This window comes from Mycteria americana, chromosome 1, assembly GCF_035582795.1.
Source record: "Mycteria americana isolate JAX WOST 10 ecotype Jacksonville Zoo and Gardens chromosome 1, USCA_MyAme_1.0, whole genome shotgun sequence".
NCBI lineage: Eukaryota > Metazoa > Chordata > Aves > Ciconiiformes > Ciconiidae > Mycteria > Mycteria americana.
Window position 1 is genome coordinate 125264994 of NC_134365.1, and position 13720 is coordinate 125278713.

Genomic DNA, 13720 nt, shown 5'->3' on the forward strand with positions numbered 1-13720 from the left:
TAATGGTTACAGCTGGGTCAGAACCAAGTTTCTCTTCTCTCAAAGATTTTGTGATTTCAAAAAAAATTTCCCATTTTGGACAAGGACGAACACGAGAGCTTAACTGACTATTTCATCCAATGCTTACAGAAGTGTTTTCAGTATGGAATCGCTTCATCTCCTATTTTTAGCTACCATGAAAATGTAATGTCTTTCCACTGTTCAGCCATGGAGCGCCTGCCATTGCAGTGCTGATGAGACACTGATGGACAAGCTCTTGGAAGCTTGTGAAGACTGGTGTTAGCTTTCTGTGCCATCCAGTCCACATACTCCCCAATGGAGATCGCCAAGGAAAATGTCACTTAATTTTTCTCAGAGTAATAGGCGTACATGTTTTTTTTAGAAAAGCATGACTACCTGATTAGGTGATGGCTTTATAAATGGGCCCATTTCTGATCCTGCAGACTCAGACTAGAAATCAAAGTCACATGTTGTATATTGGAGTGATGTGCAACCAGAACTGGACCCGTCGTTTTCAAAGCAGGTCCACTAATGGTTCACAAATACTAGCTTCTGGCTCTTTTGGTACAAGGCTTCAGAGGAAGGTAGAAATTGTTTGTAAGGTGAATATCCACCACACAGTGCCTAATATCTGTGTGGTGAATATACCTTCACTGTGTCAAAAATGAGCTCAAAGCTGATACTGGATAACAAATCTGGAATTGACTGATTTATCCAACTTCTATGTAGAGTTTTCCGGCTGCAGCTCCAGAGCCATAGTCAATGCTATTTAGTCATCTAACTACTTCCCTGATAGGCATAATGAAGTAATTAGCTGTCTAAGTGCTATCAGATATACTTGCCTCTATGTGCCCACAAAACTGCTCCTTTGAAAGTCTAGATACAAACCCGGAGGTGACTTCAGGCCTTAACGCTGTGTTCACAATCAAAGCGAGGCAAAGACAGCTGCTGTGTCAAAACTTCCCCTGACTTCCATTGTCAAAGGCAAATTGGCTCGCAGGTCTTAATGATTGTTACCCAATTCCTAGTCATTCACAGTGGTTGAGACGCAGGTCTCCCACAGAGCCACGCAAGCATCATTCACTCTTACATACCATGTTGGCTTCAGCACCGAGGTACATCTCATGCCCTGACTTATCTTTGTACATGTTGCCTATGAATAATTCAGGACGTCTCCAGACAAGTTTACTGTTTCATTCCAAGTGAATAAGCACCAGTAACAAATCTGATGTGAAAGTGTAGCAACAGACTGCATAGCTAGTGTAAAGCAAGAAAGGTTTCCATGGACACCCTTTTGCTCTGATAGGCGGTTTTAAGAGAGAAATACAGTATTAGTGTAGCAGGGTAAGGACATATGAGAAGACAGACTGTTCCAGAAAGTAGCATGCATCAATCGTGTTCGACTGGTCAGTCAGGCAGGCGCGTTTAATGAGTGTCAGAGGCACTTGGCGGTATAAAAGATGCACAGTGTGCCAATCCCTACAGCCCTGGGCTGGTCCAAGCTTTGCCGGCGTGCCGCGTCAATTAATCGCTATTGGTGTGATGACTCGTAAAGCTCCTCCTGTGACATGCACTGCACCTTTGACATTGCAGGTGTGCCAGCTGCTGAGAGCTCAGGTGCCAAGTCACGCTGCGCAGGACGTGGACACACACAGATAGACCTGTACGCACATATATCCTTTGGGAGTGGAGACGCTTCGTTACAATTTTACGTTGTCGCTGGGTATTGATAGTTTGCTGATTTTTTAATTTATTTTTTTTTTTTAGCCAGAAATTGTACCAACCAGTTCGGAGGCTTTTGTTAGAAACAAGCAGAAGTTTTGTGACAATGTGTTTGGCAAGGATAACACTCAGCAGATTTCAAGGACATTTTGACAGGAAACTTTAAGATACATTGTCAGTGCTATAAGGAGAAAGAATATCCTCCTATTAACATGTACCTAGATTTTCTCCTTGATTGTTTGGTTAATGATCCCAGCCTTGTTAGCTGCTATCAGGGAAGATCCAGCAGCTAGAGATCTGAGATGCAGATGATGAAGAATCATGGATTTCTAAATTAGAAAAGTTCAAAGGTAGAAACAGGTAATAAGGAAATGAAAAGAAAAATCTTTGTGATCATCATCCAAACTCTAGGGGGAAAAAAGAAATCTGCTGTGGATAGGAGGTACTCTCCATTCAGCCCTTCAGGTCAAAAGGTTTTCTGAAGTTTCCTTCTTTCAAGAGAGAAAATAAAGTGAGCGTGGGTTTAGGAATATGGAGGAAAGCCCTAAATGTAGAGTGGAAATGGGAAGATTTGGAAAGCTTGTGGTATATGGGTCCTTGTTGGCCTTAATCAGTGGGGAGCGGAATGCAGTCCTCTGGGCAGCATGACTTTACCCTGTCAAAACTTGTCATACCTAAATTACTTGACTGTTCCTGTTAAGCTTGTCCCTTGTACTGAGTAGCAAAAAGCTGGGCCAGCTTTATAGGTGCATTTGTGAATTTGTTGGGGTTCAGGGTTTGAACTTTTAAAATCTTTTCTTCTCATGTTTTTCAGCACAGCTTGTTTCTTCTTTCCACTGTTTTCTGCAAGTTCTCTGAGCAGGGACTGCCTCCTGCTATATTAATATATCCTCCCTGCTATGATGGGTCCTGCTCTGAGGCAGGGGTGCCTCTCTTGCACAGATCACATCTAACTTTTTATTTTTACAACCAGCTTCTAAAGGGCTTGGTTGTCTTTTATCTGTTATTTAGGCAAAGAATCTATAGCAAAGCAGCCTATAAGTCTTTCCAGGTATCTGCCAAGCTAATTGAAAAAAGACTCATTAATTTCTTGTGGGCAATTATTACGTAGTGAATAATGCAGTAAGTCACTACAAGCTCCTGTATAACGTTTTCTTGCTTTATGGATTGTTTCCTAGCATGCCTGCAGCAGAGCTGTTTATGTTGTTTTCACTTTGTAATTTTGTGCATGAAGAACTACAATAAACATAATTAAAACCAAATTTCCCTATCTCACCTCCTATTTTTCTTCTCGTGACTCTTCCCTTCTCTCAATCTTCTTCATTCTCCTGTTTCATTTCTCTCAAATTTCTTTTTCTTTCTTTGCTTTCCCTGCTTTGTCTTCTGCTTCCTCTCCCTTCCCAGTTCTTTTCTGCCTTTTTTGTATTCCATGTGTTTTCAGAGACCTCAAAGGGCCTACACTTAGCATAAGCTGGGGTTTCTAGAGATGACAAGTCTGTGGGCAGAAGCCAGTAAGATTTGAAGCTGAAACACACTCATAAAAAAGATCTACAAACTCTTGCAAAACTGGCTTGTATAGACTCATACCTGTGAATGACGTATGAGCAGACTATCTACATTGCTTGTATTTTCCATTTAAGGTGATCAAATGTCATCTTTCCACCATTCATCCACCTGTCTTATTTCATATTGATCAGTACTTTTCTTTTTAAGGAGATAGGTGTTATGATATGGAAAGCAGAGCTGGAATTTGTTCCCTGAAATGTTCTTTCTGCATCTGGGTTTGTGAATGGAGCCCTCTGTTAGGGGTTTGGACTTTAGGGCTCTCCAGGCTTTGCTGCTGGGTGACCACGGGTCAATCAGTTCATCTTTGGTCTTCTGCTGTCCCATCTGCAAGATGGAGATATTGACTTCTTTGTAAATTACTTGGAGATCTACACATGACAAAGGTCTTTACTGTAAATGCTTTCTTCTTTTATTTACAGAGAAAGCACCAAACAGTTCTTGATGGACGTTCAGTCCTTGCTTGCAGAGCAGATGAAGGCTGACCACTGTGGTGAAAGGGGTGAAGAGTTTTCCGTAAGATCTAGCAGTTCATCTGAACAATGTGCAGAAGCTGATGAGCATTACCCAGTGGGGCTTTCTGAGTTACTTCTTTCTCTGTGTCTCAGGAAACGTCATCATATTTCATTACGCAGTTTCTGCTCACTAAGTGCGAATAGTTGGCTGTTGGAATGGCACTGCCTTAGATAGGCACTGTCCATGATGTTATGACAGAAAGCGTCTCTGTTAGAAAGAGATGACACCCTGACTGTGCTTAACACCAATATCAGTTTGCATTTTGCTGTCTTTCTGAAGTGTCCCTGTAGCACTAGCTCAGAAATTTGGTTTGGCCACTGGTAAAGCCTGTAGGATTTGGTTTTTAATGAAGATGATAGAAATTTCACTTTACCATCTTTCAGAAACGTCATGTTTGAGGTTTCAGGAGAATGCTCCTGCTCAGCACAGGTTTTATCCTCATGAATCCTGTTCCGACAGACATAATGAAACACAGATTAATGCTGTCATGCTAAAATGCTCTCTCATGCACCTTTGCTCACTTTGCATTAAAAAAAATTATCCCAAGGTGTAGAATGGGGGTCATATTTTGTTCTTACAACTGCATAGCTTCCAAGTTGCTTTTAATATTACTTACTAAAGAAAGAAAGAAAGAAAGGGTAGTGTGTCCCCCCCCGCCCCAATGCTTGCTACTATTACAAAATATCCCAAATGAAGAAAGAAATCTAACATCCAAAAATTCTCAACAGCCATCTAGGCACTTAGTAGCTACAGAGGGGAAAGTGTTAGCCTGTCATAAGCTAAGAAGAAAAGGCACCCGTTCTTAGGCTGCCTGCAGCTGGCAACTGGGAGCAGCACGGGCAGAAGCAGTCATATGCAAAAGTTTCCATTTCTGGTGCACAGCAGTTCCTGACACCAAGCCCCAACTTCTCCTTCTTTGGAGAGGCAAGCAGACCAAAGCGTATGATATCTGTGATAGAGGAGGGTGATATTTCATGATCAGTTAATAGAGTAGATCACAGAGGAAGCTTGTTCTTTCACCCACGTACTCAGGCAGTGCTGGAGAGGCCTTTGTACATGTACACATACCTGAGTGGTCTCATTTGGAGAAAGGGGCAGGGTTTTCCAACAGGCTGTATGGGACCATGTGTAGATCAGGACGGTCAGAGAAGGCAATATGCAACCCAGTGGGACGTATCTCTTCTTCTTTATGGTGGTCTCTAGTGGAATACAACCTTGGAAAGGAACTTTTTGAGTCCAGTGGTCCACTTAAATAGCATTTTCCTGGATATTTTGCCAAATGATTAATTTGGTCAAGAAGACAGTCAGCCCCTCTTCTCATGGATATCCCCCCCCCAGCTCATGGATACATTCAGTTTTATGTCCCAACTCATCACTAGGTACAGCTTAGCCTGATTGCCTATCAGAGGGGTATGATGAAGATGAATTAACAATTGGGTCTTTCAGAGACAACTATGAAGAGGACTTGGAAAGTACCTAGACAGCTGGGAGAATTATATCCTGTGTTTGCCACCAGCTGAAATGGGCCCACTTACAGGAGTTACCACCAAAAGATACCTTGCTTTTTTAGGTCTAGAATATCTGCACTTGTAAATTACATGGTACAGGTGGCTCAGTGTGAATAGAGATGGCACTATTTTTTTAATGCTATAGGTATTTAAAGACTCTTGTAGCACCAAATACAGCAGCCATCTTCACCTGACAAATTTTTCTACCCACTTAGTTGGAAGGATCCTTGCTTACTAGAAGGCAAGAGGTAGGGCTCAATCCAGACTTTGTGGAAATTGGCAGACAGACTTCCCTTGAGTTTGCTGGTTCAGACCCCCGGAGACCACGTACATGTGAGTTCTAACATGGACATTTCTCATACGTCTCCAATCCAAACCAGGGGTCTCAGCAGCGAGGCAGCCTACAGAGGTGACCCAGGTTTGATCTCACACCGCACCAAGGGCAAGGCAGCTCTCTGTTTCCATTGTAATTGTGTCACTGTTGAGCCAGGGCTCGCGTCTGCTTCCTCTCTCACCCCACAAAGGGAAAATGTGTGCCAAAATGCTTCCTGTTTTTCACTGCCAGCTGAGTCGTGCGCTCAGGGTGAAGCTCATTAAGGCAGTGTGTGGTGTTAAAAAACGGCAGCCTCCAATAGTGGAAACAATCGTGTTTCAGCATCCTATTCCTGAGTGGACTCAAGTGGAAATCAGGCTGCAGAGCACAATCAGTTCAAAAACAAAAACCGAAAGAGGGAAGGCAGTCACATTTAGTGACCTAAACAAACCAGGGAAAAGTGGGCATGTATTCCACATAGGCAGTGTAATTATTCTTTGCTTCAGACGAAGTAGGAAAAAGAGCCTGATAGGAACACCTAATGGTACAAAATTGCTTATAGTCAGAGGGGTTTGTCTTCTTTCCCATACTATGAAGGGGTTGTCCATTTTGGCAACCCTTTTCTGGCTGATAGTGCCAACAGGTATTATAAAAACATTATCCTGTTAATTAACCTTCTAAGAAAGTAACCATTTCTTGACAAAAGCAGACATCTGTGTCCTTACCACACTTTTCTGTACTTTATTTTCCTCAGCTGTGATGTTTCTCCCTCCTTCTTTCTCAGCTACCTTTTCCTAAGCCCTTTCAGTCTAAATTGTTTGAATAATTGCTGGTCATTTTGTCCTGTAAGGGCTTATTTTTCTCCCAGAGCAGGATACAGGGCTGTTATGTCTAACTCCAATCTCACACATGGAATACAAGACAAAGAAAAGCTGTGTAGTGTTTCAATCTCTCACCCTTCTTGGTGGCTAAAACAAGATTTCATAATAATGTTTATGTTTAGAATTTCTGCAGTAATAAGCAGATCCGTATCAGTGTGTATGTAGTAAGTTTAAAGAGCTGTTAATAGACAGTTGGATGGCTCAGGAATTTAAAACCTTCATTACTATGTCATCAGTTCAAAGTCAACTCAGTTTACCAGGGATCCCTGATAGCATCAGTATATCCTTCCCAGATGAAGCAGGTATGCTTGTCCGAACTTGGAATTGCAATTCCACAGAAAATTCAGAAATTGAAAATTTTTCATTCCGAGCTTTCCTACAAAACAGTATTTTTCAGTCTACAAGCACTGCTGTGTTTTAAAGGGAACGTCTAAAAATGCCCATCTATGGGAAAGTTTGAAAAATAATAAATGTGGAGACAATTTTGGTTAATGTGTTTTGAAAGTCCTTCTGATTTTGTGTGTATACAAATTCTTTAGGATGAGGGGAAGGGGAAGAACTGATTACCTGGAGTATTCCATTTAGGATGTCCTAATAATTTGCTAGTGATCTCGTGGTCATTTTCCACAGCCACCAGTTGTATTCTTGCAAAAAAGGACTATAACAAACAAGCAAGGAAGGAAGGAAGGAGAAAAAGAAAGAAAGAGAAAAATAAAGAAGGAAAGAAGAAGAAAGATACAGGACAGTATTTCTTTAACAGTGTAAATACAACACAGTAACTCTCTGTTACAGACTGCTTTCCCCCTCCAAATGCTCCATGACGAGACAGTGGGTCTTTAAAAATACATAGTTGTAGGTTTTAGATATTTTCCTGATGAGTCTCACCGAGCAAGGCCAGAGGGCCGAAATATAACTTATCATTTCTCTTCCCCTTTCCACCATCATCGGGAGAAGCCCAAAGTTATCTACAAGTGATCGGTTTCTGTCTTCCAAAGCCAAGTGAGGAGTCCAGAGGTGCTGATTCTTTTCCTGTCTGTGAAAAGCCACTTTGCGTTTATCTGTGTTGCTCTCCCGAGGGAGGATTTTCTTAATGAATTGGATTCTGGTGGTGAGAATGGATAAGATAAGGGTGAGCTAAGTCCAGTTTTTGGCTGGTGAAGTGCTCGTGACAGTAGTTGTATTTACTCCTATGTTAAATAAGGGGGAAAACTCATCGTCTCTTTGACTCTGCCAATGTCAGTTGCAATGTAGGTGCTAATCTAACATAAGTAATAATAAAGGAGACAATTTTCTTAAACCACAAAACTTGAATACGGAAAATCTCCACTTTCATTCCTGAAAAATCTCTCTGCCTTTATCGCTTTTTTATTGAGGTTTCCTAAGCTATGTGTCTTTCGTCTAGTGCCATGGTTTTCAGCTTTTTGTCTATGAATGCTTCATGGTCCAGAAAGTATTTCTGGGGTTCAGGAAAAGGTGAATAGGTAAAGAAAGTTCATACATGCTCTAGAGTGACCTATATACATGAATAGTTGTGGAAAATTGAAAAGGGCTGGACATCCATAAAACAAAAAAATTGCATTTGCAGCCACTGAGAAGTAGAGGAATCTTGGACATGGATATCTGGGAATGATATTTTCTGTCTAGTAGACTTTCCCACAAGCTACTTTACAAATAAGTTGAGATGATATAGGATTGTTTCATGATACTTTTTAAAACATGCAATAAAACTGATAAACTGGTATTCACTTCGAACAGAGTATCTAGGAAAGCCAGACAAGTTTGGGATTTCATACGTACAACATGTAGGTCCTACTTCCCTGACACAAGAAGTTTTTACTTACGTACTTTTTGAGTAAGCATGGACAGAAAGACTTTTTCCCTTAGAAAAACTCATGATTGAAGAAAATAACCCAGTGAACCAAATCACTTGTTAGTATTCTTTCAAAAGAATAATGTAATGATAGAAGTGCTCCATTCCAACGATCAGACTGTAGCTTCCTATTTTTCCTTTTATATTTTTCAGAGCTACAATAATGGCATATTTCTCCTGGTATGGTATCTGACATCCGGCTTAGCCACCTGCTCTGAATGCTGGGGAAATCTGATGAGTTTTGGTCATCTTCTGACATTCTTCTGCATCCTGTGGGAATCAGGCCTCGTCTCTTCCCTGGTAACACACCTTATAGGAACAGGCACCAGCTGACCTGCGTGCTTCTGTATGTAACCTGCCCTTTATTTGGAAAGCTTTGTCCCGTTGGTGAAAGAGACTTTTTGGCAATTACGATGATGATTATTATTACTACTACTATTAATTTTTTAGAAACAGAAAAACTCTCCACACCTTTTCTGCAGGGCTGCAGTTTCACTGAGTCCAACAAAGTACTCACATTTTATATCATCTGAGGGCCTGAATCAAAACATCCTTGTACTGATGGTTATGTAGTTTACACCCACATGTGCATGCATACACGTGCGTGCGCGCGCACACAGACACACAGGTATGTGGTCATATTCACATTCAAGGTGAATCATGATGTATATAACTAGGAATGACTCCCTTTCCCAGTGCTTTTAACCAAGGGAGACAAGGAAAGAAAATCATTGTCTCTTTGACTATATCACATCACTGGTAAATGTAGAGGGACAGTAATAAATTCTTCATGTTAAGCTCTGTATCTCCAGTGATATAGTGCATCTGACTGAAGGGAATAATTTAGAGAATGCCTACTCTTCTTCTTTGGAAAAGCCAGCAATCAGTTGCTGTTACTGAACTCTGAGTTCACGCACAGCAGGAGGCAGCTCCCAAGTGAAAGATTATGATGAGGTGGGAGATAATTCCCCATCATTAATTTCTAATTTATACTAAACAAAGAGAGGTGAAGCAAGGGGGAATATTTGCTTCCACAGCACAGAATGCTGCCTTTCCAGGTCAGTGTAGCAGTATATTGGGGTGTAGCTTTCATGCAAAATCCCAGCTTTAACTTAAAACTAACTTAACTTTTTGGGTCAAGACTTTCAAATTTTCAGATTGGCACCTACACAAGTAGCCTGATGGCTAGAGACACTAAGAGGCACAGATGCTGTGGAGTCAGTGAGAGTTACATGCATTGAACATCTTTGGAAATCAAGTTACTTGTGCCTCTCTATCCTACAAAAACATGCACATGTGCTGGACGCATGAGCAGTCTTGTTGATGTCAGGGGGGCAGCCTCCATGCATACAATAAAATATATAAATCTTTGCAGGATTGAGACAATTATTTTGTGATTTGCATGTCTTGATCTTAACTTGAAACCAGTGAGGCTCGAGAATATTGCCTTTGCTTCTGGTAAGAGATGGAGCTAAAAAAGTCTTACTGAAGTTACTGTTTATACAGGAGAAATCTCTGAGTAATCTCAGGACAAGGCAAAATAGTTAAAGCATGTGTTATCTTAAAGCAACGAAATATCTAGCCAAACTATGAATCATAATTGTCAAGTTCAGCATCTTAGAACTTACAAGTGGCTGCAACTTCATCAGAAAACCAGCTGAAGCTGGAGATGGTGGCACCTTGGAGAGTCCTTCTGTGACAAGCAGGTGATATTTTCTAGACTCCAGTATCATTTCACTTGCTTGTTATTTGCAGATGCCCATAGCTGAGGCAGTCTGAGTCAGTGAGACACAGGAGTATCCCAGGAAAGTTCATATTTTCAAAGGAACTGAGTAGTGATTGCAAATCATTGTGATTGTGCGAGTATCTCTGAACTTCTCACAACTTCATGAGTACAAAATGGAAGATCACAGGAAGGTCTGAACTGGAAACCAGTTACAATGTCACTTGACACATGCATTTAGAGAAAATGGCACTATGTCATCCATTCAAAGTCAACTGAGTTTACCAGGGATCCCTGATAGCATCAGTGTGTCCTTCTCAGATGAAGCAGGTATGCTTTCCAGGCTTGGAATTGCAATTCCAGAAATTGCAAATTTTTCATTCTATACTTTCCTAAAAAGCAGTGTTTTAGAAAAATGGTCTTTGGTCCATTTTTTAAATTTCAATTCTTATTTTTAAAATTTCATTTGGTCTACAAAACATTCATAAACAGCCAAGACTAAAAATATGACAAAAAGTAAAATGACATAACAGCAAAAATAACAGTTTTTTTCTGAAAGAATACATTCTGAAAATATATTTTATGTTTATGGTCAAGAAAGAACATATCCTGTCAAAAGGTGTCATTTTGGTTATTCTGCCAAAGTGAAATCATGTTGAAGGGTCCTATTTTGATTTTTTTTTTAATAGGAAAATATGTCTGTTGAAGCTCCCCAGTAAAACAGGTCAAAAATCCAATGCAGCAGCCAGTATAAAATGTGTTGGTATTTTCCGTGAAACCAGTTGCTCCCGCACAACCCCTTCTAGAGCAGGGGACTTGAGCAGCCTCAGTGGAGCCCCTGCCTTACTGGGTGCAGCAGTGGACGCATGTCACCGCTAAAGTGACGTGGCAAGGCCAGGACTGGGGCAGTCTTATGGAAGTGGTTTTGTTCCTTCCTTTCTCACTCTGATTTTTACCTACTCACAACCAGGAAATTCAGCAACCTCTGTATCTTATATATATATAAATACATATATACTGCAGTTTGTTTTGGGGGCTGTAGTACCACGTGCTTGAGAATCTCAGCTGTGAGCATCAGGACTTTCCTGCATGGCACACTTGTGCACGGAGAGTTTTAATGAGCTTTTGATATATACAAACTGTTCCTTAAGTCCCTGATATGAAGGCAGAGAGCATGAGGCAAGAATACACTCTGTGTGAAAAGTACTTGCCCTCGTAAAGGGGGAGGTTGGCTTTGGTGGCCAAAGGAATGGTTTGTTCAAAGGCAACCCAGTGAAAGATGGAATGAAATTCTGAGTTCCCTGTGGCCAAGTCTCTTTGGTCTCAAGGACATCCTTAAGTGGTAATTACAGAAAAGAGCTTGCAGTGATTGTTTCAATACCTGTGCAACAGAAAGTATACATCACAACATGTTTTATGAAATGCTCCCTGGGTAAGATTTGGAAGTTAACTGCAATATGAAGGTAAAAGTTCTCCTCCTGTTTGGAGGGTTTAATGAAGAAAAAAATGGATCTCCCACTGACAATTTCAAAGACCAATTTAAACAATATCACACTTTTGTTTGTTTATAGTAAGGCTCTTGTCTAAACTTGAAGATTCAGGGTTGTTTTGCCCTGGAGTAGTTTTCTTGGCACTGTTCATAATCTTTTAAATTCCAAGCTAGATTTTGGAGGAGAGTCAATGTATTACTTCATATGAAAGCTATTATTCCATATGAATAATTAGCACTCCATCCTGCAGGACGATGAATGTGAGCCTTAGTGCTGAGCTGCTGCTAGGAATGCTGACTGTGGTTTTCATAATTTGCAGTCCAAAGTGGAATAAACTATGGGCTTGGGCTGCCTGAAACATTGCACCCAGGTGGGGTACAATGGGCTGCTCGCTGAATGAGCGCTCTTTGGAAGAAAGCCGATGGAAGCCTCTTTGTGCATGTGGATGTCTGTCCTCCCCAACACCAGGTACATCTGCAGGAAGAGCAGCTTGCAAAGTGAAAATGACTGCTGTGTAATTCCTTGCCATGTGGAGGACTACAGCCTGTAATGTGACTAGACTGCAGGCACTTGCCCAGCGTCCTCCTGTCGGTAGCAGCGTCACTGCAATTTTTATCCATTCCCAGAGAGGTCAGGTCCTAAAATGGCAAAAGGCTGATGGAGAAGAGCAGGACAAGGCAGATTTTGTTTACATGCCATGCTTTTCAGGTTGTCAACCCACAGATCTCCGTCCTGTGAGATAATTTCTGGGCAGACTTACAGGACCTTCATGTTATCCTGACTAAAACTTTATTTCATCTGTTTTCTGAATTAATCTGTTATAGCGATGTAGGAATATCCGTTGGTTGCTGTAATCTATATAATACAGCCTAGATATCTTTACAGATGATTAATTCCAGTGTAAACCACTTATCTCACCACCCATATAACTCGTATGTGAGACACTGATAATATTGGACTCTTCTAGAGCACAGGAGGCTATTGTATAAAGAATCCGTACACAAACCTAAAGTATTGAAAAAGGTAGTGTGTTGTTGGTTATGGAGGTGCAAGCAGTCATAGCAACCTGGAGAAAAATTAAGCCATATTCAGCACTGCATCTCTGACATTAAGAAAATGTGGTTATTTCTAATGGCAGGCTATGAAAACAGTTTTAAATCCAGGACTTTTCAGAGTGCTCTCAGGACTTTGAAAAATCTCAGGAATGACATTTCCACATGAATTGTGGAAGTCATTTAGGAGAGTCTGAGGTTCAGACCACAGGTATTTGCACATGACCTCAAAAGTCATCGAGTTTACTTGTGAGGGGACAAGTAAAATGAACACTTCACTATTGACCTGAGCGATTTTTACCCAACATCAGATGTTTTCAAAAATCTTGTCTAATTAGTCTTTCTAATTTTTTTTTGCTCTGACTTGAATATTTTGGTAAAAGTGTGGAGTCTCAATGGCGTGTAACTGTTCTGGAGAACAGACGAATAGGAATTTGCACCTAGTGAACGCTAAACCTTTGTATGAACACTGTGGCCATATCACGTTTCTTCCTGAACAGGCATGTTTTGAGAGAGAGAGGGTAAAAAAGAGACAGTTCATTGAAGAATTTCCAAATTAAATACTCCTCCCTTTATGCCACTGGAATTGAATGTTCGGCATATAGTTATAATGCCAGAAAGGACTATTTTTGATCATCTTGTCTGACAAAAGCCATAGATTTTTATCAACTGGTTTCTTCGCTGAGCCTCTAACTTCTGTTAGTAGGGTACACAGGTTCAATTTCAAGGCTTCACCTGAGAAAGAATCCAGCGTACCCTTGAGCAAGTAATTTGGTTGAAGATCCTGACTGTCAGGAATGCATGCCTTTGCTCCCGAATGTAGTTAGCGTAGTTGCCAGATGTTGGATCTTGCTCTACCCTCTTCCATTAGTTTAAAAAGCCCTCTGCTATCAGAGGTATTTACAGACCATGTTCAGATCACTTTTTACCTTTGTGGGGATAAACTAAACAGAGTGAAGTCCAGGACTCATAAAATGCCCCCTCACAAAAAGCTTTAACTTTAGATTGTTGCTCCCTCTGAAAGGTGACTGTAAAAACAGTACTGCGGAGTTTCATGTTTATGACTTCAATGGTTTCTATAT

General features: G+C 40.9%; 1 long non-coding RNA gene across 4 annotated transcripts in view; it reads left to right on the forward strand.

Annotated features, from left to right (window-relative positions):
• The window catches only part of LOC142418265 (uncharacterized), a 124838-nt gene that overhangs the window by 74288 nt on the left and 36830 nt on the right, over positions 1–13720 (forward strand). Inside the window, exons 2-3 of one of the 4 annotated variants that reach the window (XR_012778233.1) lie at positions 3708–3787; positions 8527–8719. The exons of 1 other annotated variant lie outside the window; for it this stretch is intronic. This is a non-coding gene — a long non-coding RNA (uncharacterized LOC142418265). The remainder of the gene's footprint in view (positions 1–3707; positions 3788–8526; positions 8720–13720) is intronic. 2 more of the 4 variants (XR_012778235.1, XR_012778231.1) reach the window with 2 other exon arrangements.